The sequence below is a fragment of the Rutidosis leptorrhynchoides genome, chromosome 8, assembly GCF_046630445.1.
Source record: "Rutidosis leptorrhynchoides isolate AG116_Rl617_1_P2 chromosome 8, CSIRO_AGI_Rlap_v1, whole genome shotgun sequence".
Classification (NCBI taxonomy): domain Eukaryota; kingdom Viridiplantae; phylum Streptophyta; class Magnoliopsida; order Asterales; family Asteraceae; genus Rutidosis; species Rutidosis leptorrhynchoides.
In genome coordinates, this window is record NC_092340.1 from 206,752,234 (window position 1) to 206,778,936 (window position 26,703).

Genomic DNA, 26,703 nt, shown 5'->3' on the forward strand with positions numbered 1-26,703 from the left:
ACCGCGCCTAATTCCAAATCATGCGTCGTATAATTTTGTTCGTGAATCTTCAATTGTCTAGACGCATAAGCAATCACCTTCGTTCGTTGCATTAATACACAACCGAGACCTTGCTTTGATGCGTCACAATAAATCACAAAATCATCATTCCCTTCAGGCAATGACAATATAGGTGCCGTAGTTAGCTTTTTCTTCAATAACTGAAACGCTTTCTCTTGTTCATCATTCCATTCAAATTTCTTCCCTTTATGCGTTAATGCAGTCAAGGGTTTTGCTATTCTGGAAAAGTCTTGGATGAACCTTCTGTAGTAACCAGCTAGTCCTAAAAACTGGCGTATGTGTTTCGGAGTTTTCGGGATTTCCCACTTTTCAACAGTTTCTATCTTTGCCGGATCCACCTTAATACCTTCTTTGTTCACTATGTGACCGAGGAATTGAACTTCTTCCAACCAAAATGCACACTTTGAAAACTTAGCGTACAATTCTTCTTTCCTCAATACTTCTAACACCTTTCTCAAATGTTCACCGTGTTCTTGGTCATTCTTTGAGTAAATAAGTATGTCATCAATGAAAACAATGACAAACTTGTCAAGGTATGGTCCACACACTCGGTTCATAAGGTCCATGAACACAGCTGGTGCATTAGTTAAACCAAACGGCATGACCATAAACTCGTAATGACCGTAACGTGTTCTGAAAGCAGTCTTTGGAATATCATCTTCTTTCACCCGCATTTGATGATACCCGGAACGTAAGTCAATCTTTGAATAAACAGACGAGCCTTGTAGTTGATCAAATAAGTCGTCGATTCTCGGTAGTGGGTAGCGGTTCTTGATGGTAAGTTTGTTCAACTCTCGGTAGTCGATACACAACCTGAATGTACCATCTTTCTTCTTGACAAACAAAACAGGAGCTCCCCACGGTGATGTGCTTGGTCGAATGAAACCACGCTCTAAAAGTTCTTGTAATTGGCTTTGCAGTTCTTTCATCTCGCTGGGTGCGAGTCTGTAAGGAGCACGAGCTATTGGTGCAGCTCCTAGTACAAGATCTATTTGAAATTCAACAGATCGATGTATGGGTAATCCCGGTAATTCTTTCGGAAATACATCGGGAAATTCTTTTGCAATGGGAACATCATTGATGCTCTTTTCTTCAGTTTGTACTTTCTCGACGTGTGCTAGAACAACATAGCAACCTTTTCTTATTAGTTTTTGTGCCTTCAAATTACTAATAAGATGTAGCTTCGTGTTGCCCTTTTCTCCGTACACCATTAAGGGTTTTCCTTTTTCTCGTATAATGCGAATTGCATTTTTGTAACAGACGATCTCTGCTTTCACTTCTTTCAACCAGTCCATACCGATTATCACATCAAAACTCCCTAACTCTACTGGTATCAAATCAATCTTAAATGTTTTGCTAACCAGTTTAATTTCTCGATTCCGACATATATTATCTGCTGAAATTAATTTACCATTTGCTAATTCGAGTAAAAATTTACTATCCAAAGGCGTCAATGGACAACTTAATTTAGCACAAAAATCTCTACTCATATAGCTTCTATCCGCACCCGAATCAAATAAAACGTAAGCAGATTTATTGTCAATAAGAAACGTACCCGTAACAAGCTCCGGGTCTTCCTGTGCCTCTGCCGCATTAATATTGAAAACTCTTCCGCGGCCTTGTCTATTCGTGTTCTCCTGGTTCGGGCAATTTCTAATAATGTGGCCCGGTTTTCCACATTTATAACAAACTACATTGGCATAACTTGCTCCGACACTACTTGCTCCGCCATTACTCATTCCGACACCATTTATTCCTTTCGTTCTATTAACCCCTGGTCCGTAGACCTCACACTTCGCCGCGCTATGACCATTTCTTTTACACTTGTTGCAAAATTTGGTGCAGAACCCCGAGTGATACTTTTCACACCTTTGGCATAGCTGCTTCTGATTGTTGTTGTTGTTGCGGTTATTATTGTTGTTGAGATGATTGTTGTAGTTGCTGTTGCTGTTGTTGTTGTTGTTGTTGTTGTTGTTGGGCCGTTTGTTGTAGTTACGATTGATGTTGCGATTGTTGGGATAATTGTTGCGATTGCTGTTGTTGTTGTATTGGTGATTCTTATCACCGTTTTCCTCCCACTTTCTTTTGACTTGCTTCACATTGGCCTCTTCAGCAGTCTGTTCTTTAATTCTTTCTTCAATCTGGTTCACTAGTTTGTGAGCCATTCTACATGCCTGTTGTATGGAGGCGGGCTCGTGTGAACTTATATCTTCTTGGATTCTTTCCGGTAATCCTTTCACAAACGCGTCGATCTTTTCTTCCTCATCTTCGAATGCTCCCGGACACAATAGGCACAATTCTGTGAATCGTCTTTCGTACGTGGTAATATCAAATCCTTGGGTTCGTAACCCTCTAAGTTCTGTCTTGAGCTTATTGACCTCGGTTCTGGGACGGTACTTCTCGTTCATCAAGTGCTTGAATGCTGACCACGGTAGTGCGTACGCATCGTCTTATCCCACTTGCTCTAGATAGGTATTCCACCATGTTAACGCAGAACCTGTGAAGGTATGCGTAGCGTACTTCACTTTGTCCTCTTCAGTACACTTACTTATGGCAAACACCGATTCGACCTTCTCGGTCCACCGTTTCAATCCGATCGGTCCTTCGGTTCCATCAAATTCCAAAGGTTTGCAGGAAGTGAATTCTTTGTAGGTGCATCCTACACGATTTCCTGTACTGCTAGATCCAAGGTTATTATTGGTATGTAGCGCAGCCTGTACTGCGGCTATGTTTGAAGCTAGAAAAGTACGGAATTCCTCTTCATTCATATTCACGGTGTGTCGAGTAGTCGGTGCCATTTCCTTCAAAATAGTCAAATGGAACAAGTTAATCATACAGAATATTAAGAGTAGTTAATAGTATTTCGTAGCATAATATGAACTCATTTATAAAAGCTTTTTCTTCATATTAGCGTTTTATAAGTTTAAATTCGGGTAGTACCTACCCGTTAAGTTCATACTTAGTAGCTAATATACAATTCAACTACTACAATTCTATATGAAAAACTGATTATAATAATATTTCGCGTTCAAACTTTTATACAATATTTTACAAACTTACAATACCGCTTATTTTACATAAAGCATGAAATATAGCACACAATAATTTTGATACAAGATAGTTGTGAAGATAATTCTAGCTAGTACACAAGTCGTTCAGCAAAGGCAATAAAGACACGTAATTCATACGTCCAGAAACAAGTCATGCATTCTGGTTTTACTAGGACTACTTCCCATCCTTGGTCTTGTGCAACATAACCGTTATGGCCGTTGATAAGACAGCGTGTTGTAACGTCATCAAAGGTACGAGGGTTACGTAATGTCCAACAGTCCCGTAATAATCTAAAAACCTCATTTCTTACCCCAATTACCGACTCCGTCACTTGTGGAAATGTTTTGTTTAATAGTTGTAGCCCGATGTTCTTGTTCTCACTTTGGTGAGAAGCGAACATTACTAATCCGTAAGCATAACATGCTTCTTTATGTTGCATGTTAGCCGCTTTTTCTAAATCACGAAGTCCAATATTCGGATATATTGAGTCAAAATAATTTCTTAACCCGTTGCGTAAAATAGCATTTGGGTTCCCCGCAATATATGCGTCAAAGTAAACACATCGTAACTTATGGGTTTCCCAATGTGATATCCCCCATCTTTCAAACGAAAGTCTCTTATAAACCAAGACATTCTTGGAACGTTCTTCGAATGTCTTACAAACTGATCTCTCCTTAAATAGTTGTGCCGAGGAATTCTGGCCGACTCTAGACAAGATTTCATCAATCATGTCTCCAGGTAGGTCTCTTAAAATATTGGGTTGTCTATCCATTTTGTGTTTTTATACTGTAAAATAGACAAGAGTTAGATTCATAAAAAAAAATACTTATTAATACAAGCAATTTTTACATATATCATAAAGCATAAGCACACTATATCACATATATTACACCACACGAATACAACTATCTTATTCCGACTCGCTTGTTTCTTCTTCTTCGGTTTTGGTTCGTTTTGCCAAGTTTCTAGGGATATATGATGTTCCCCTAATACGAGCCGTAATTTTCCACATCGGTTTAGAAAAACCTGGTGGTTTAGAGGTTCCGGGGTCATTGTTACAACTTAAGGACTTCGGGGGTTGATGATACATATAAAGTTCATCGGGGTTGGAATTAGATTTCTCTATTTTTATGCCCTTTCCCTTATTATTTTCTTTTGCCTTTTTAAATTCAGTTGGGGTAATTTCTATAACATCATCGGAATTCTCGTCGGAATCCGATTCATCGGAGAATTGGTAATCCTCCCAATATTTTGCTTCCTTGGCGGAAACACCATTGACCATAATTAACCTTGGTCGGTTGGTTGAGGATTTTCTTTTACTTAACCGTTTTATTATTTCCCCCACCGGTTCTATTTCTTCATCCGGTTCCGATTCTTCTTCCGGTTCCGATTCTTCTTCCGGTTCCGACTCTTCTTCCGGTTCCTCTTCGGGAACTTGTGAATCAGTCCACGAATCATTCCAATTTACATTTGACTCTTCATTATTATTAGGTGAGTCAATGGGACTTGTTCTAGAGGTAGACATCTATCACATAATATCAAACGCGTTAAGAGATTAATATATCACATAATATTCACATGTTAAAAATATATAGTTTCCAACAAAATTTGTTAAGCAATCATTTTTCAAGTAAACACGGTCGAAGTCCAGACTCACTAATGCATCCTGACAAACTCGATAAGACACACTAATGCAAAATTCTGGTTCTCTAAGACCAACGCTCGGATACCAACTGAAATGTCCCGTTCTTATTGATTAAAAACGTTCCATATTAATTGATTTCGTTGCGAGGTTTTGACCTCTATATGAGACATTTTTCAAAGACTGCATTCATTTTTAAAATAAACCATAACCTTTATTTCATAGATAAAGGTTTTAAAAAGCTTTACGTAGATTATCAAATAATGATAATCTAAAATATCCTGTTTACACACGACCATTACATAATGGTTTACAATACAAATATGTTACAACAAAATAAGTTTCTTGAATGCAGTTTTTACACAATATCATACAAGCATGGACTCCAAATCTCGTCCTTATTTAAGTATGCGACAGCGGAAGCTCTTAATAATCACCTGAGAATAAACATGCTTAAAACGTCAACAAAAATGTTGGTGAGTTATAGGTTTAACCTATATATATCAAATCATAATAATAGACCACAAGATTTCATATTTCAATACACATCCCATACATAGAGATAAAAATCATTCATATGGTGAACACCTGGTAACCGACATTAACAAGATGCATATATAAGAATATCCCCATCATTCCGGGACACCCTTCGGATATGATATAAATTTCGAAGTACTAAAGCATCCGGTACTTTGGATGGGGCTTGTTGGGCCCGATAGATCTATCTTTAGGATTCGCGTCAATTAGGGTGTCTGTTCCCTAATTCTTAGATTACCAGACTTAATAAAAAGGGGCATATTCGATTTCGATAATTCAACCATAGAATGTAGTTTCACGTACTTGTGTCTATTTTGTAAATCATTTATAAAACCTGCATGTATTCTCATCCCAAAAATATTAGATTTTAAAAGTGGGACTATAACTCACTTTCACATATTTTTACTTCGTCGGGAAGTAAGACTTGGCCACTGGTTGATTCACGAACCTATAACAATATATACATATATATCAAAGTATGTTCAAAATATATTTACAACACTTTTAATATATTTTGATGTTTTAAGTTTATTAAGTCAGCTGTCCTCGTTAGTAACCTACAACTAGTTGTCCACAATTAGATGTACAGAAATAAATCGATAAATATTATCTTGAATCAATCCACGACCCAGTGTATACGTATCTCAGTATTGATCACAACTCAAACTATATATATTTTGGAATCAACCTCAACCCTGTATAGCTAACTCCAACATTCACATATAGAGTGTCTATGGTTGTTCCGAAATATATATAGATGTGTCGACATGATAGGTCGAAACATTGTATACGTGTCTATGGTATCTCAAGATTACATAATATACAATACAAGTTGATTAAGTTATGGTTGGAATAGATTTGTTACCAATTTTCACGTAGCTAAAATGAGAAAAATTATCCAATCTTGTTTTACCCATAACTTCTTCATTTTAAATCCGTTTTGAGTGAATCAAATTGCTATGGTTTCATATTGAACTCTATTTTATGAATCTAAACAGAAAAAGTATAGGTTTATAGTCGGAAAAATAAGTTACAAGTCGTTTTTGTAAAGGTAGTCATTTCAGTCGAAAGAACGACGTCTAGATGACCATTTTAGAAAACATACTTCCACTTTGAGTTTAACCATAATTTTTGGATATAGTTTCATGTTCATAATAAAAATAATTTTCTCAGAATAACAACTTTTAAATCAAAGTTTTTCATAGTTTTTAATTAACTAACCCAAAACAGCCCGCGGTGTTACTACGACGGCGTAAATCCGGTTTTACGGTGTTTTTCGTGTTTCCAGGTTTTAAATCATTAAGTTAGCATATCATATAGATATAGAACATGTGTTTAGTTGATTTTAAAAGTCAAGTTAGAAGGATTAACTTTTGTTTGCGAACAAGTTTAGAATTAACTAAATTATGTTCTAGTGATTACAAGTTTAAACCTTCGAAAAAGATAGCTTTATATGTATGAATCGAATGATGTTATGAACATCATTACTACCTTAAGTTCCTTGGATAAACCTACTGGAAAAGAAAAAAATGGATCTAGCCTCAACGGATCCTTGGATGGCTCGAAGTTCTTGAAGCAGAATCATGACACGAAAACAAGTTCAAGTAAGATCATCACTTGAAATAAGATTGTTATAGTTATAGAAATTGAACCAAAGTTTGAATATGATTATTACCTTGTATTAGAATGATAACCTACTGTAAGAAACAAAGATTTCTTGAGGTTGGATGATCACCTTACAAGATTGGAAGTGAGCTAGCAAACTTGAAAGTATTCTTGATTTTATGTAACTAGAACTTGTAAAATATATGAAGAACACTTAGAACTTGAAGATAGAACTTGAGAGAGATCAATTAGATGAAGAAAATTGAAGAATGAAAGTGTTTGTAGGTGTTTTTGGTCGTTGGTGTATGGATTAGATATAAAGGATATGTAATTTTGTTTTCATGTAAATAAGTCATGAATGATTACTCATATTTTTGTAATTTTATGAGATATTTCATGCTAGTTGCCAAATGATGGTTCCCACATGTGTTAGGTGACTCACATGGGCTGCTAAGAGCTGATCATTGGAGTGTATATACCAATAGTACATACATCTAAAAGCTGTGTATTGTACGAGTACGAATACGGGTGCATACGAGTAGAATTGTTGATGAAACTGAACGAGGATGTAATTGTAAGCATTTTTGTTAAGTAGAAGTATTTTGATAAGTGTCTTGAAGTCTTTCAAAAGTGTATGAATACATATTAAAACACTACAGTATATACATTTTAACTGAGTCGTTAAGTCATCGTTAGTCGTTACATGTAAATGTTGTTTTGAAACCTTTAGGTTAACGATCTTGTTAAATGTTGTTAACCCAATGTTTATAATATCAAAAGAGATTTTAAATTATTATATTATCATGATATTATGATGTACGAATATCTCTTAATATGATATATATACATTAAATGTCGTTACAACGATAATCGTTACATATATGTCTCGTTTCAAAATCATTAAGTTAGTAGTCTTGTTTTTACATATGTAGTTCATTGTTAATATACTTAATGATATGTTTACTTATAATAATATCATTTTAAATATATATATAACCATATATATGTCATCATATAGTTTTTACAAGTTTTAACGTTCGTGAATCACCGGTCAACTTGGGTGGTCAATTGTCTATATGAAACCTATTTCAATTAATCAAGTCTTAAGAAGTTTGATTGCTTAACATGTTGGAAACATTTAATCATGTAAATATCAATCTCAATTAATATATATAAACATGGAAAAGTTCGGGTCACTACATTATGTACAGCCGCGAGTTGTTGAGGTAACTCAAGTCGGTAAACTACTGGTCCGACACGATCAATAATCTTGAATGGTCCAATATACCTTGGATTTAATTTCCCTCGTTTACCAAATAAAACAACGCCTTTCCAAGGTGCAACTTTAAGCATGACCATCTCTCCAATTTTAAATTCTATATCTTTTCTTTTAATGTCAGCGTAGCTCTTTTGTCGACTTTGGGCGGTTTTCAACCGTTGTTGAATTTGGATGATCTTCTCGGTAGTTTCTTGTATAATCTCCGGACTCGTAATCTGTCTATCCCCCACTTCACTCCAACAAATTGGAGACCTGCACTTTCTACCATAAAGTGCTTCAAACGGCGCCATCTCAATGCTTGAATGGTAGCTGTTGTTGTAGGAAAATTCTGCTAATGGTAGATGTCGATCCCAACTGTTTCCGAAATCAATAACACATGCTCGTAGCATGTCTTCAAGCGTTTGTATCGTCCTTTCACTCTGCCCATTAGTATGTGGATGATAGGCTGTACTCATGTCTAGACGAGTTCCTAATGCTTGCTGTAATGTCTGCCAGAATCTTGAAATAAATCTGCCATCCCTATCAGAGATAATAGAGATTGGTATTCCATGTCTGGAGACGACTTCCTTCAAATACAGTCGTGCTAACTTCTCCATCTTGTCATCTTCTCTTATTGGCAGGAAGTGTGCTGATTTGGTGAAACGATCAACTATTACCCAAATAGTATCAAAACCACTTGCAGTCCTTGGCAATTTAGTGATGAAATCCATGGTAATGTTTTCCCATTTCCATTCCGGGATTTCAGGTTGTTGAAGTAGACCTGATGGTTTCTGATGCTCAGCTTTGACCTTAGAACACGTCAAACATTCTCCTACGTATTTAGCAACATTGGCTTTCATACCCGGCCACCAAAAATATTTCTTGAGATCCTTGTACATCTTCCCCGTTCCAGGATGTATTGAGTATCTGGTTTTATGAGCTTCTCTAAGTACCATTTCTCTCATATCTCCAAATTTTAGTACCCAAATCCTTTCAGCCCTATACCGGGTTCCGTCTTCCCGAATATTAAGATGCTTCTCCGATCCTTTGGGTATTTCATCCTTTAAATTTCCCTCTTTTAAAACTCCTTGTTGCGCCTCCTTTATTTGAGTAGTAAGGTTATTATGAATCATTATATTCATAGATTTTACTCGAATGGGTTCTCTGTCCTTCCTGCTTAAGGTATCGGCTACCACATTTGCCTTCCCCGGGTGGTAACGAATCTCAAAGTCGTAATCATTCAACAATTCAATCCACCTACGCTGCCTCATATTCAGTTGTTTCTGATTAAATATGTGTTGAAGACTTTTATGGTCGGTATATATAATACTTTTGACCCCATATAAGTAGTGCCTCCAAGTCTTTAATGCAAAAACAACCGCGCCTAATTCCAAATCATGCGTCGTATAATTTTGCTCGTGAATCTTCAATTGTCTAGACGCATAAGCAATCACCTTCGTTCGTTACATTAATACACAACCGAGACCTTGCCTTGATGCGTCACAATAAATCACAAAATCATCATTCCCTTCAGGCAATGACAATATAGGTGCCGTAGTTAGCTTTTTCTTCAATAACTGAAACGCTTTCTCTTGTTCATCCTTCCATTCAAATTTCTTCCCTTTATGCGTTAATGCAGTCAAGGGTTTTGCTATTCTGGAAAAGTCTTGGATGAACCTTCTGTAGTAACCAGCTAGTCCTAAAAACTGGCGTATGTGTTTCGGAGTTTTCGGGGTTTCCCACTTTTCAACAGTTTCTATCTTTGCCGGATCTACCTTAATACCTTTTTTGTTCACTATGTGACCGAGGAATTGAACTTCTTCCAACCAAAATGCACACTTTGAAAATTTAGCGTACAATTCTTCCTTCCTCAATACTTCTAACACCTTTCTCAAATGTTCACCGTGTTCTTGGTCATTCTTTGAGTAAATAAGTATGTCATCAATGAAAATAATGACAAACTTGTCAAGGTATGGTCCACACACTCGGTTCATAAGCTCCATGAACACAGCTGGTGCATTAGTTAAACCAGATGGCATGACCATAAACTCGTAATGACCGTAACATGTTCTGAAAGCAGTCTTTGGAATATCATCTTCTTTCACCCGCATTTGATGATACCCGGAACGTAAGTCAATCTTTGAATAAACAGACGAGCCTTGTAGTTGATCAAATAAGTCATCGATTCTTGGTAGTGGGTAGCGGTTCTTGATGGTAAGTTTGTTCAACTCTCGGTAGTCGATACACAACTTGAATGTACCATCTTTCTTCTTGACAAACAAAACAGGATCTCCCCATGGTGATGTGCTTGGTCGAATGAAACCATGCTCTAAAAGTTCTTGTAATTAGCTTTGCAGTTCTTTCATCTCGCTGGGTGCGAGTCTGTAAGGAGCACGAGCTATTGGTGCAGCTCCTGGTACAAGATCTATTTGAAATTCAACGGATCGATGTGGGGGTAATCCCGGTAATTCTTTCGGAAATACATTGGGAAATTCTTTTGCGACGGGAACATCATTGATGCTGTTTTCTTCAGTTTGTACTTTCTCGACGTGTGCTAGAATAGCATAGCAACCTTTTCTTATTAGTTTTTGTGCCTTCAAATTACTAATAAGATGTAGCTTCGTGTTGCCCTTTTCTCCGTACACCATTAAGGGTTTTCCTTTTTCTCGTATAATGCAAATTGCATTTTTGTAACAAACGATCTCTGCTTTCACTTCTTTCAACCAGTCCATACCGATTATCACATCAAAACTCCCTAACTCTACTGGTATCAAGTCAATCTTAAATGTTTCGCTAACCATTTTAATTTCTCGATTCCGACATATATTATCTGCTGAAATTAATTTACCATTTGCTAATTCTAGTAAAAATTTACTATCCAAAGGCGTCAATGGACAACTTAATTTAGCACAAAAATCTCTACTCATATAGCTTCTATCCGCACCCGAATCAAATAAAACGTAAGCAGATTTATTGTCAATAAGAAACGTACCCGTAACAAGCTCCGGGTCTTCCTGTGCCTCTGCCGCATTAATATTAAAAACTCTTCCGTGGCCTTGTCCATTCGTGTTCTCCTGGTTCGGGCAATTTCTAATAATGTGGCCCAGTTTTCCACATTTATAACAAACTACATTGGCATAACTTGCTCCAACACTACTTGCTCCGCCATTACTCGTTCCGACAGCATTTGTTCCTTTCGTTCTATTAACCCCTGGTCCGTAGACCTCACACTTCACCGCACTATGACCATTTCTTTTACACTTGTTGCAAAATTTGGTGCAGAACCCCGAGTGATACTTTTCACACCTTTGGCATAGCTGCTTCTGATTGTTGTTGTTGTTGCGGTTATTATTGTTGTTGGGATGATTGTTGTAGTTGCTGTTGTTGTTGTTGTTGTTGTTGTTGTTGTTGTTGTTGTTGTTGTTGTTGAGCCGTTTGTTGTAGTTGCGATTGATGTTGCGATTGTTGGGATAATTGTTGCGATTATTGTTGTAATTGCTGTTGTTGTTGTATTGGTGATTCTTATCACCGTTTTCCTCCCGCTTTCTTTTGACTTGCTTCACATTGGCCTCTTCAGCCGTCTGTTCTTTAATTCTTTCCTCAATCTGGTTCACTAGTTTGTGAGCCATTCTACATGCCTATTGTATGGAGGCGGGCTCGTGTGAACTTATATCTTCTTAGATTCTTTCCGGTAATCCTTTCACAAACGCGTCGATCTTCTCTTCCTCATCTTCGAACGCTCCCGGACACAATCGGCACAATTCTGTGAATCGTCTTTCGTACGTGGTAACATCAAATCCTTGGGTTCGTAACCCTCTAAGTTCCGTCTTGAGCTTATTGACCTCGGTTCTGGGACGGTACTTCTCGTTCATCAAGTGCTTGAATGCTGACCACGGTAGTGCGTACGCATCATCTTGTCCCACTTGCTCTAGATAGGTATTCCACCATGTTAACGCAGAACCTGTGAAGGTATGCGTAGCGTACTTCACTTTGTCCTCTTCAGTACACTTACTTATGGCAAACACTGATTCGACCTTCTCGGTCCACCGTTTCAATCCGATCGGTCCTTCGGTTCCATCAAATTCCAAAGGTTTGCAGGCAGTGAATTCTTTGTAGGTGCATCCTACACGATTTCATGTACTGCTAGATCCAAGGTTATTGTTGGTATGTAGCGCAGCCTGTACTGCGGCTATGTTTGAAGCTAGAAAAGTACGAAATTCCTCTTTATTCATATTCACGGTGTGTCGAGTAGTCGGTGCCATTTCCTTCAAAATAGTCAAATGGAATAAGTTAATCATATAGAATATTAAGAGTAGTTAATAGTATTTCGTAGCATAATATGAACTCATTTATAAAAGCTTTTTCTTCATATTAGCGTTTTATAAGTTTAAATTCGAGTAGTATGATAATGCTAAAAACGAACATATATTTCATAGCATTATTCCTCAAGAAAGACAAGCTTTTAGTTGCAATTGTTCTATTTACAAGTGATATTCGTTTAAATAATAAAAGGTGAAGACAAAAGACAGATTCGACGAATTGAAGACGCAAACGACCAAAAAGCTCAAAAGTACAAAAGACAATCAAAAAGGTTCCAATTATTGATAAGAAACGTCTCGAAATTACAAGAGTACAAGATTCAAAACGCAAAGTACAAGATATTAAATTGTACGCAAGGACGTTCGAAAATCCGGAACCGGGACCAGAGTCAACTCTTAACGCTCGACGCAACGGACTAAAAATTACAAGTTAACTATGTATATAAATATAATATAATATATAATTAATTATATTAATTATATATATATTATATTTATAAATAAAAAACCGTCGGCAGAGAAAGACTCCAAGGACTGAGCTGTAAATTCATTCTCCGCGACTCGCGGAGTTTGAAGTGGATTTTACTGCGAGTCGCGGAGCCCCAAAAATCGACTCTGCCTATAAAGCAAACCGAATTCTGATCATTTTTCATAATCTTTTTCTTCTCTTATCATACGTAAACGATATATATATATATATAATTTATATTTTAATTTTAATTATAATTCTAATAATAAGGGTATGTTAGCGAATGTTGTAAGGGTGTAAGTCGAAATTCTGTCCGTGTAACGCTACGCTATTTTTAATCATTGTAAGTTATGTTCAACCTTTTTACATTAATGTCTCGTAGCTAAGTTATTATTATGCTTATTTAAAACGAAGTAATCATGATGTTGGGCTAATTACTAAAATTGGGTAATTGGGCTTTGTACCATAATTGGGGTTTGGACAAAAGAACGACACTTGTGGAAATTAGACTATGGGCTATTAATGGGCTTTATATTTGTTTAACTAAATGATAGTTTGTTAATGTTAATATAAAGATTTACAATTGGGCATCCCTATAAATTACCATATACACTCAATCGGACACGATGGGCGGGGTATTTATATGTACGAATAATCGTTCATTTAACCGGACACGGGAATGGATTAATAGCCACTAGAATAATTAAAACAGGGGTGAAATTACATTCAAGGGTAATTGGTGTAATTGTTAACAAAGTAATAAAACCTTGGTTTACACGCAGTCGATAACCTGGTGTATTCATTAAACAAAGTATTAAAACCTTGTTACAATTCGAATCCCCAATTAGTTGGAATATTTAACTTCGGGTATAAGAATAATTTGATGAGGACACTCGCACTTTATATTTATGACTGATGGACTGTTATGGACAAAAACCAGACGGACATATTAAATAATCCAGGACAAAGGACAATTAACCCATGGGCATAAAACTAAAATCAACACGTCAAACATCATGATTACGGAAGTTTAAATAAGCATAATTCTTTTATTTCATATTTAATTTCCTTTATTTTATATTTAATTGCACTTCTAATTATCGCATTTTTTATTGTTATTATATTTAATTGCATTTTTAATTATCGTACTTTTTAATTATCGCAAGTTTATTTTATCGCACTTTTATTATTCGCAATTTCATTATCGTTATTTACTTTACGCTTTAAATTAAGTCTTTTATTTATTTAATATTTTACATTAGGTTTTAACTGCGACTAAAGTTTTAAAATCGACAAACCGGTCATTAAACGGTAAAAACCCCCCTTTATAATAATAATATTACTTATATATATGTTTGTATTTTTATAAAAGTAAACTAATATAGCGTTACGCTTTGTTTAAAGATTTCCCTGTGGAACGAACCGGACTTACTAAAAACTACACTACTGTACGATTAGGTACACTGTCTATAAGTGTTGTAGCAAGGTTTAAGTATATCCATTCTATAAATAAATAAATATCTTGTGTAAAATTGTATCGTATTTAATAGTTTTTCCTAGTAAAATATAAACTATTTCATATACCTTAGCTTTAACATCAAGTATTTTTGGCGCCGCTGACGGGGAGATTTCTAAACGCCGGAAGCGCAACGCTAATAATAAAAAAAAAAAAAAATTTTTAGCTTACTTCTATTAAAAATTCGTTTTTGTAAAAATACGTGTTAATTATTCAAAAATATAAAAAGAAAAACAAAAATATAAAAAGAAAAACAAAAATATAAGTATTTTTTTTAAATATTTAAGTTTTATAAGTTTCTTTATTCTTATTTTAATTTATAAAAATATAAGTTTTATTAAATATCTTTTATATATAGAAAAAACAGAAAACAGAAAATAAAAAAAAATAAATAAAGAAAAAACGCGTCGATTCAAACTGTGCCAGAATTGAATTTCTGAACCCCGCGACTCGCGGGGTTTTCTTCATTAATTACCGCGACTCGCGGAGACTTTCTGAAACGCCGACAGAAGCCCTAATTCAGCATTTATTACGGATTATTATTAATTATTATTAATATAAACCCTAATTATGTATTATTATTATAATTAAGTTTTATTTTAAAATTTCTTTTTATTTAATTTGTTTTATTTTGTTTAAATTAGTTTTATTAAATTGTAAAATTAGTAGTTTTATTAAAAAAAAAATAATATAAAAATAATATTTTTATAAAAATTGTACTTTTTACAACTTTTTATATATTTTTATATTTTGTCCCTTTTTAATCATTGTAGCGTAATATTTGTATTTTTAGCTCATATTTAATTTTAAACTTAGTTTTTGCTATAGTTATTTTTACTCCTAGATTTTTAGGCTTTGCCGTAGAATTCCTTAAGTGCTTTTTCTTTAGACTAAGATTTAGGTGCTTTAGAATTTTGCGACGCCTTTTTAAGTTTTAGTTTCTTTTTAAGTTATTTCCATTTGGGATTTAGTTTTTCCTTGTAAGCTTTAATATTTTTAGACCTTTTACTATGTATCAATTATCATTCCAATTAGTAATTTCAATTTGCGAATATAATTTTAAGTTAGTTGTAGTAATAAGATTAGGTTAGTCAAGTATTTTTAAGTTTTATAAGTTTCTTTTATTTTATTTTTTTTCGTCACCTTTTATTTTTCAACCATTTTTTCTTTTTCGACCTTTTTCGACGAACTCTTTTTCTTTCTTATTTCTCGCCATTCTAGTTTTTAGGACTTAGAATTTTTTCTACTTCTTATCTAAAATTTCTTAAAATTACGAAAATTTATTTTGAGTGGTTAAATTGATAGACATCAAAATTTTTTGGTTCGTAGTAATAGTTGGATTTGTACGTGGACCGGGTTATTGGAGCCAAACAGTCCTCAATTATATTGAGACCAAACGAATCCTGCCCCTCTGCTGCATCTTTTGGCTATTCGAAACGTGGGCAAAATCAGAAAAGTCTATTAATTGGATAACTTATTATAATTTTTCTTTCCTTTTAAAAACTAATAGGATATTCAGTGAATGCACCGAGCAAGACGTTCATCACCTTTTGTACGTTCACCACCTGTAACTAGATCAAGACATTTAGCAAATATAACCGCCGTTGATTTTTCTTTAGAATCGTCATCCAGTAGACCAAGTACTTCAGTTCAAATTTCCGATAATCCATTTTTTGAACCCGACCTCACAATTGAGAATCCGGAAAATATTCAGGAACGGTTCATAGATCCTGAACCATTAAACTTTCCTCCGGAGCCACCAATCATTCAAACAGAGATTGTTGAGGAACGAACCATTAAATCAGAATCATCTAGTGATACCGATTCAACAAATTCAATTATGGAGAATCTGGAACCTTTAAGTATGGAAGACCGAATGAGAGCTAAACGCACTGGCCAAGGTCACGCAATTACTCATCCAGACATTAATGCGCCAGATTATGAAATCAAAGGACAAATTCTACACATGGTGACTAATCAATGCCAATTTAGTGGTGCGCCGAAGGAAGATCCAAATGAACATCTACGTACCTTTAATAGGATCTGCACACTATTTAAAATCCGAGAAGTGGAGGATGAACAGATATATCTCATGTTATTTCCCTGGACTTTAAAGGGAGAAGCCAAAGATTGGTTGGAATCATTACCTGAAGGGACGATCGATACATGGGACGTTTTAGTTGACAAATTTCTTAAACAATTCTTTCCTGCATCTAAAGCCGTAAGACTTCAAGCAGAAATTGTTACGTTCACACAGAAGCCAAATGAAACTCTATATGAGGCGTGGACAAGATATGGAAAGTTGTTAAGAGGATGTCCGCAACATGGTTTAGACACCTGTCAAATAGTACAAATATTCTACCAAGGATGCGACATCACTACAAGAAAAGACATAGATATAGCAGCTAGTGGTTCTATTATGAAGAAAATCGAAACTGATGCTTACAAAATTATTGATAACACTGCTTCCCACTCACATGAGTGGCACCAAGAAAAAGATATCGTTAGATCATCTAAAGCAGCTAGAGCCGATTCTAGCCATGACTTAGATTCCATTTCCGCAAAGATAGATGCTGTGGAGAGACGAATGGAAAAGATGACTAAAGATATTCACTCAATACGAATTAGTTGTGAGCAGTGTGGAGGACCACATTTGACAAAAGATTGTCTCAGTATTGAATTAACAATGGAACAAAGAGAGAATATTTCATACATAAACCAAAGGCCTGGAAATAATTATCAGAATAATTATCAACCGCCAAGACCGATTTACAATCAAAACCAGAATTATAACCGAAATATTCCATACAACAACCAACAAGGTCCTAGCAATCAACAAGTATCCAATAATACTTACAATCAGCAAAGACCTAATTTTCAAAACAAACCACCACAACAAACCGATGATAAAAAGCCGAATTTAGAAGATATGATGACGAAGCTAGTTGAAACTCAAACGCAGTTTTTCACATCTCAAAAACAAACAAATGAACAAAATGCTCAAGCATTTAGAAATCAACAAGCTTCTATTCAAAATCTGGAACAAGAAGTAAGTAACCTAGCAAGGTTAATAGGTGAAAGAAAACCGGGAAGTCTACCTAGTGATACAAATGCTAACCCCAGGAATGAAATAGCTAAAGCTATTACCACAAGAAGTGGTAAAACACTTAAACCACCTGAAATACCTGTAACTTCTGATGAAACTATTCCTACTCCACAAGAACCACAACCTGATCAAGATAAGGAAAAAGAACCGGTAGTTGAAAAGGTTAATGAAAATAACACAGTTAAGGATAAACCTTATGTTAAACCATACCAACCACCACTTCCTTACCCGAGTAAAATGAAGAAAGAGAAACTTGAAGCCGAGCAATCCAAATTCTTGGATATGTTTAAACAGATAAATGTAAATCTTCCTTTCATTGATGTGATTTCAGGAATGCCAAGATATGCTAAATTCTTGAAAGATCTAATCTCAAATAGAAAGAAAATGGAAGAACTCTCGGCTGTTACTATGAATGCTAATTGTTCAGCAGTGCTGTTGAATAAGATACCAGAAAAATTATCTGATCCAGGAAGTTTCACAATTCCATGTTTTCTGGGTAGTCTTAGTTCAATAGAAGCATTGGCAGACTTAGGTGCTAGTATAAATCTAATGCCGTATTCACTATACACTAAACTAGACCTTGGAGAATTGAAACCAACAAGAATAAGCATACAACTAGCCGATAGATCAATAAAATATCCTAGAGGGATAATGGAGAACATGCTAGTTAAAGTTGGTACTTTAGTATTTCCAGTAGATTTTGTTGTTTTGGACATGGAAGAAGATTCTCAAGTTCCTCTCATATTAGGAAGACCATTCTTAAACATGGCTAAAGCAATGATAGACGTGTTCGGTAAGAAACTGACCCTAAGTATAGAGGATGAGAGTGTTACCTTTTCAGTTGATAGAGCAATGCAACAACCACAATCTGCAGATGATACATGTTATTATATTCAAACTATAGATGCACATGCAGAATTATTAGAAGAATTTCCAGAATTACAAGGAACAGGAGAATGTTCTTTAGGAGAAGGTAATGAACCAATTGATGAAGCTGAAATGTTAGCTACACTTATAGCTAATGGATATGAACCAACAACAGAAGAAATTCAAATGCTAAAAGAAGAAGACAGATATCGATATAAATCATCGATAGAAGAACCTCCGAAATTAGAGTTAAAGCCACTTCCAAACCATTTGGAATACGCTTATTTACATGGTGAATCTGAATTACCTGTAATAATATCGTCTTCTCTTACTGAAAATGAGAAATCACAACTCATTTCTGTGTTGAAAGCCCATAAACCAGCCATTGCATGGAAGATTCATGATATTAAAGGAATAAGTCCTTCGTATTGCACACATAAAATCCTTATGGAAGAAGGTCATAAAACGTATGTGCAACGCCAACGAAGACTAAATCCTAATATGCAAGATGTAGTTAAGAAAGAGATTATTAAACTGCTAGATGCAGGTTTGATATATCCAATTTCTGATAGTCCATGGGTAAGCCCAGTTCAATGCGTACCTAAGAAGGGTGGCATGACTGTCATTACAAATGAGAAAAATGAGCTTATTCCTACTAGGACTGTAACAGGATGGCGTGTATGTATTGATTATAGAAAATTAAATGACGCCACCAGAAAAGATCACTTTCCCTTACCTTTCATAGATCAAATGTTGGAAAGATTAGCCGGAAATAGTTACTATTGTTTTCTAGATGGATTTTCCGGATATTTTCAAATTCCAATAGCACCCGAAGATCAAGAGAAAACCACATTCACGTGCCCTTATGGTACTTTTGCTTACAAACGCATGCCATTTGGACTTTGTAACGCCCCTGCAACCTTTCAAAGGTGTATGATGGCGATTTTTCACGACATGATAGAAGAATGCATGGAAGTATTCATGGATGACTTTTCAGTCTTCGGTGATACATTTAAATCATGTCTAGTTAATCTGGAACGAATGCTAATTAGATGCGAACAATCAAATCTAGTACTTAATTGGGAGAAATGCCATTTCATGGTTAAAGAAGGCATCGTTCTTGGACATAAAATTTCAAAAGAAGGAATTGAAGTGGATAGAGCTAAAGTAGATGTAATTGCTAAACTTCCACATCCCACCAATGTTAGAGGAGTTAGGAGTTTTCTAGGGCATGCCGGTTTTTACCGACGTTTCATAAAAGATTTTTCTAAAATTGCCACTCCTATGAATAAACTCCTAGAAAAGGATGCTCCATTCATCTTTTCAGATGAGTGTATCAAATCTTTTAATATTCTTAAAGAAAAACTCACTAATGCGCCGATCATGATAACACCAAATTGGAATCTACCATTTGAACTAATGTGCGATGCAAGTGATTTTGCAATGGGATCCGTTTTAGGACAAAGGATTGAAAAACGATTTCAACCTATATATTATGCTAGTAAGACATTACAAGGAGCACAAACAAACTATACAACTACTGAAAAAGAACTCCTTGCTATTGTCTTTGCTTTTGACAAATTTCGATCATATCTCGTTCTAGCAAAAACGGTGGTCTATACCGACAATTCTGCTCTTAGATACCTATTTTCAAAACAAGATGCTAAACCAAGATTAATCCGTTGGATCTTACTCTTACAAGAGTTTGATATTGAAATCCGAGATAAAAGAGGAGCAGAAAATCTCGCCGCTGATCATCTTTCTCGTCTTGAAAATCCCGAATTAGAAGTTCTAAATGAATCAGCCATACAAGACAACTTTCCTGATGAATATCTATTGAAGATAGATTATAATGAAATCCCATGGTTTGCAGACTATGCAAACTACTTAGTTTGTGGATTCCTTGAAAAAGGATTATCGTACCAAAGACGAAAGAAATTCTTCAGTGATATAAAACACTATTTTTGGGAAGATCCACATCTGTTTAAAAGTTGTCCCGATGGAATAATACGCCGATGTGTATTTGGAGATGAAGCTAGTAAAATTTTAAACCATTGTCACACATGACCAACAGGAGGGCATTATGGGCCTCAACTAACAGCAAGAAAAGTTTATGAAGCTGGATTCTATTGGCCTACAATTTACAAAGACGCACACCTTCTTTGCAAATCTTGTGATGCATGTCAAAGGGCCGGAAAAATAAGTCAACGTGATGAAATGCCACAAAATGTCATCCAAGTATGTGAAGTATTTGACATTTAGGGTATTGACTTTATGGGTCCATTTCCAAAATCTAATAATAATCCATATATACTCGTAGCCATTGATTATGTATCTAAATGGGCGGAAGCACAAGCTCTCCCAACTAACGATGCACGAGTTGTAGTCAACTTTTTAAAACGTCTTTTTGCAAGGTTTGGAACACCGAAAGCTTTAATAAGTGATCGGGTTACTCATTTCTGTAATAATCAACTTGAGAAAGTTCTTAAAAGATATGGAGTAACTCATAAAATCTCCACCGCATATCATCCACAAACAAGTGGACAAGTTGAAAATACCAACCGAGCTTTAAAACGTATTCTAGAGAAAACCGTAGGATCAAATCCGAAGGAATGGTCCATTAAATTGGAGGATGCACTCTGGGCTTTTAGAACAGCCTACAAAACTCCAATTGGAACCACACCTTTTAGACTTGTTTATGGAAAAGCATGTCATCTTCCAGTAGAAATTGAACACAAAGCATTTTGGGCTTTGAAAACATGTAATCTTGATTTACATGAAGCTGGACGTCTACGATTAAGTCAACTAAACGAATTAGAAGAATTAAGACATGAAGCATACGAAAATTCGTTAATCTATAAAGAAAGAACGAAGAAATGGCATGATAAAAGAATCAAAAGTTCAAAAGAATTTAAAGAAGGAGACAGAGTTCTTCTTTTCAATTCACGATTCAAGCTATTTCCTGGAAAATTGAAATCAAGATGGTCTGGACCATTCATAGTCAAAAGAGTTTTTCCATACGGAACGATAGAATTGATAAATTCAAATGGGATTGAATTTAAAGTTAATGGTCACAGAGTTAAACATTACATACATGGTCCGATGGAAGTCGACAACGAAGTTAATCACAATTTCGACACCACAGCTAACTAAGTGTGGGGAGAATCAAGTCTTTAAAGGATAATATGTATTTCTGTTAGAGTTAGATTGTCTGTTTTCGTGTAGTTCTCGAAAATGGAACCCGAATGGTCTTTCCCTAGCAGACCCTAAAGAACTAGTCTTCTCCCTCCATTCTGAATTTTTATTTTTTTTAGGTTTTTACAAAATGAAGACTGCCTGTGAGCTAAACCATGGTCTAATGCTACACGCTTTGATCACTAAACGTAATAATGACATACTACCGAGTGAAATAGTATCAGTAATCAGAGAAAGAATGGACGGAGTTAGAAAAGAATCCAGATGCGAAGATAATAAGTTACAATTTGGTAAAGGAAAATCAAAATCCGCAGCGAAAAGAAGAGCACGACACCTAGAAAGATGTCACAAATGCGGAAAATGGTCACATGGAGCTAAATGTTCAAATAATCAAACCTATTCAAATACCGAATTTGTTACTTTATGCAGAGACGGACCGTTCATATGTTTAGAAGAAAAGACACTGAATGCTCGAGGTTACGCCTATGTAGCCATGGAAAACCAATTAAACCGACTATCTTATGAATGGGATAGATCATATAACTAAGAAATCTATTTCACAGGTATGTCTGTACAGTTTTTATTTTTATTTTTATTTTTAACCTTTTGATAATAAACGCTAATTTGTTCGCTAAAAAGTATTAAATTGGTATTAAATAAAATTAGGTTTGGCGACCGAAATTATTGATATCATTCAAAAATTTATTACATCACTGCGAAATTTAACGTTTATTCTTAAGGTATAAATATCTTTAAACAATCAACCCAAAATATTTCAAAAATTCGTCATGAGTTAAATTAGGTCTTGGAACTGAAATTACTTTACCGAAAAGAGGGGCGCATATTTTTGATAATATTTGATTGATTAAAGTGGGATAAAAAGCCACAAAGATTTTTAATTTTATTTTTACCATATTTTTAAAATTAATATTTAAATCTTAAATTAATATTATAAACTTTATAAAAACAATATATTTAAAATTGTAAATATTTGAAAAATTAATATAAGTTTAGTATGAATTTATAAATTTTTAAATTAAGTTTGGTGTGAATTTTTAATTTTTAAAATATAATTTTTTAATTTTATGCATTTCAAATTTTAAGTTTGGTGTGAATTTTTAATATTAATTTTGAATTTCATATTTAAGTTGTGTGAATTTAAAAACAAAAATTTACTTTATCTCATTAAGTTAAGAATATGATTTTTAAAATTCGTCGTAAGTTGAAGACTAGGTCTTTGAACCGAAATTGCTTTACCCAAGGGAGGGACGAGAACTTTTATTATCATTATTTTTAATCTTTTTGATTTAAAGTATGCCAAAAACATTAAAAAAACCCAAAAATCTTAGCTTTTAAAACAATCGCTACAAAAAGACAAATTTTAAAATTTTGTTGAAGGACGGACTAGGACATCGATCCGAAACGACCTCGTCCTAAATAACATGGGAAACAAAATTTTAAAATTAATTACTTAATTGTTTTAATAAGTTAATGATTATAAAAAAAAAATAAAAATACCAAACTCCGCGACTCGCGGAGTTTGGAGGGTAAATCCCCGCGACTCGCGGAGGTGCCGGATTACAGAAAAAAAAATAAAGAGCTGAACGATCAGTTTCAGTCCCCGACCCAAAACTCAAAAAACACAGCGAACATACTGCCGAAAATACACCCAAAAACACCCCCAAAATCACAATTTTTAACCGTTAATCACCAAATCTTTTGCTAAAATCATGTTAAGAAGGATGCTATCTAAGAATTACTCAAGAAAAACGGTAAATTTCTACACCTAAACACCATTTAATCCGAAATTTGGTGTTCTTGAGCTATTTTTTTCCCCAAATTGATTTTGATGCTTTTTAGTGTAATTAGACTTAAATTGTTTATGTATTATGCTTGTATAACCTAGATTGATGCTGTTTAACATGATTAGAAGCCTTAAACTTCAAATTTTGAATAATCTAGGGTTTGTGTTCTTGAGCAAATTTGGGGCTTTTTGATATAAACAGGTTATGGCCGATTTTTGTCATGAATTGTTGCTAAAATAAGTAGTGTAACATGTGTAGGTAGTTAAATGATCCAAACTATGAGCCTAAACATGATTTTGAGAATTAAAGTGGACTTTTTCAAAGTCTAAAATTCATGAACTTGATTTTTGAAAGATAATGCCATTTGAGACTTGTTTGATTGCTAGTAATGATTATTTTGACATGTTATTTGAGTTGAATGCTTATGAACTTGGCGAAAATTTTCGTATATGCTTATTTAAAAAAGTGTAGATTTGATAAAAATGTGAAAATAAGCTTAAGTTTGATATAAATTGATAATGTCATTGTAATTATTTTGATTGATGATTTTGCTGACACTAATGCATATTTGGATGCACAAAAATTGTGTTTGATGTGTTTTGCAGAATGAAAGGGGTGAATCTTCATCCCAAGCCCGCAATGCTCCTGCTGAGAATTTGGAACAACAGGAGGTGGATAACTACTACAAGCAGGATATACCTCATCCAGTCATGACCTTTTCCGATATGCACTTGGAAGAGTTGCACCCGAACCTGAGATTTGACAGACTTTGGATAGATTATCCAAAATATCAACGGGGTTTGCATACTCTTCATTCTAAGGTTGTTGAGGTACCGAGGGTCATAGAATGGGGACCCTTAGAAGCTGTAGAATTGGCCGGGCCAATTAGGGAATTACTTGTACAGAGGTATGGTAATTCTTCTTTTAATGACTGGGTATGTTTATTCACCATACGTAGACCTGTATATAAAGTATGGTGTGAAGAATTGTTATGTAGTATAGAGTTGAATGATCGGGTAGCTAGTTTAACCGATCGTTCTTTTATTAGATTTTTGTTAGGCGGTTCGATGCGCCACATGTCTTTACTGGACATGGCTCAGGCTTTACGTATATATACGCCTGAGGAGTTAGCGTCTGCCGATTGTAAAGGATTGATACTAAACGGTAGAAAGATAGATGAGAATTTTGATACACACGGTGTGTGGAGTCAAATGACAAGCCATCACCGTTTCAAAGGGGGAAATTACTCTTATTTGGATATAGATAGAGCCGAATTAAGAGTGATACATAGGTTTTTAGCTAATTCGATTACACAAAGGGGTAAGAACAAAGAAAAAGTAAATGAACAGGATTTGTTTTACCATATGTGTATTCGAGACACACAAAGCGCTGTAAGTATACCATATTGTGTGGGTTATTATTTATCAGCTATGGTTCGGGGGATGCGACCACATAGCATAATAGGAGGTGGTATTTTTATTACTTTTATTGGTGAATATCTCGGTGTGGATATAAGTCGGGGGGGATTATTAGTAGAAGAACCGGAACCCCGCGATACTATAGGTTTAAATGTATACCATGGTGCGAAAGTTTTGAAGAGGCGAAATAACGCCGCAGTACGATACCATGGTAGACATCCACAGGTGGAGAGAAACCAGCAGCAAGGTAATGTAGGAGGGGGGAATGAGATGCAAGAAATGCATAGGTTTATAGCTTCTCAGGAATACGAAAATGCTAGACAGAGAGCATTTGAAGATTGGCAAGTTCATCAGAACCAAATCATAGCTCATTGCCAACATATAGGTAGAAACTATATTCCTACACCGAAACCCATCTTCCCTCCTTGGTCTATAGAGATGCAGCCACCGTATCCTACGTATGACCCTGCCGAAGCATTCTATAGCACTTATGGTTATGCCTGGAACCCCTATTGGTACCAATAGCATCCTTAGTTTACTTATTATTTTTTTTTATTTTGTAATTTGTAATTATTGATACGTTTAATACTTTTGTTAATATTGTAATCATTTTTATAATTATCTAACTTTTATTCTTAGATTTTAATAATTTTTGAATGTGGGGTAATATACCAAACTTCAAAAATATGTATATATGTTTGCAGTTTATCTTATGTACACAACAGGGTAAAACAACGCATTTTCAAAGACTGGCATTAAGTTCAGCAAAAGCAACTAATTTTGACGACAAGATGCAAAATATATGTGAAATAACAACAAGACGGAATGAACAAATGATGTGCACCATTTATCATTCAGCAAACAAACGCCAATATATTTGGAAACTTTGGTAAAAATTTAATCATTTTCACACAAATCACCCTCAATAATTTAAATTGTTACTAATTTCTTGCAAATGAGGGCATTGCAAGATCTTAAGTGTGGGAAGGGGTTAAATCCTTTCGGATTTTAAAAATTTTTACTTTATACACTTGGTTACCATTAAAAATACTAGTAAAGCAGTAGTTGTATTAGAATCTAGTGCTCTCTGATAAAAAAAGAACAGCCCTAGTCTTATATACTGACTACCCAATTCTAGTAAAATTTTTCAAAATTTTCAATTAAATGAATTCAAAATCATGTTTATACATATTTATGAACGATAAAACTAGGTTTTAACACCGAAATTATTGTTACCTCGGAAAGGACATAAATTAAGAAACAAACTAAAATGTTAAAATTCATTTAAAATGGAATAGAGGACGATAAAAAGGAAAATAAAAGCCAAGTGTGGGAAAATTTACCAAGTTATCTTAAACATATGTCACATATATCTGTAACAAATAACTGAAAATACTTTTGCTTTGGACTAAACTAAACTGTTTTACCCGATGAAAGAAAAGAAGAGATGGATCTACACGATGAATCAATTCCATCATTAAAAGGAAGTAAAGTCTTCCGAAAAAGACACGCGCTTCTTGATTTAGGTCATGAAGTTGTCGTCCAGACCAGCTGTAGGTTGACGAAAAATCTAGAAAAGTCATCACTAAAATCAGCAGGAAATCCACGGACCTCAGCATTAAACAGGGTCGCCATGTGGTCAGATTTATCCTAACCATGAGAAGGATTTATCTCGTACAATGGGGGGGCACCGTGCAAATTAGCTTGATAAGACTAATGAATCAGATCCCCAGAAAGGATAATCTCCTTAAAGATTAAAAATCAGCTTTTAAGACTGATATTACTCAATCCTAGAGATTGACCTTAAAGATTGAGAATTACAAACTCATGGAATTCAATGATATCTAAACTCGAG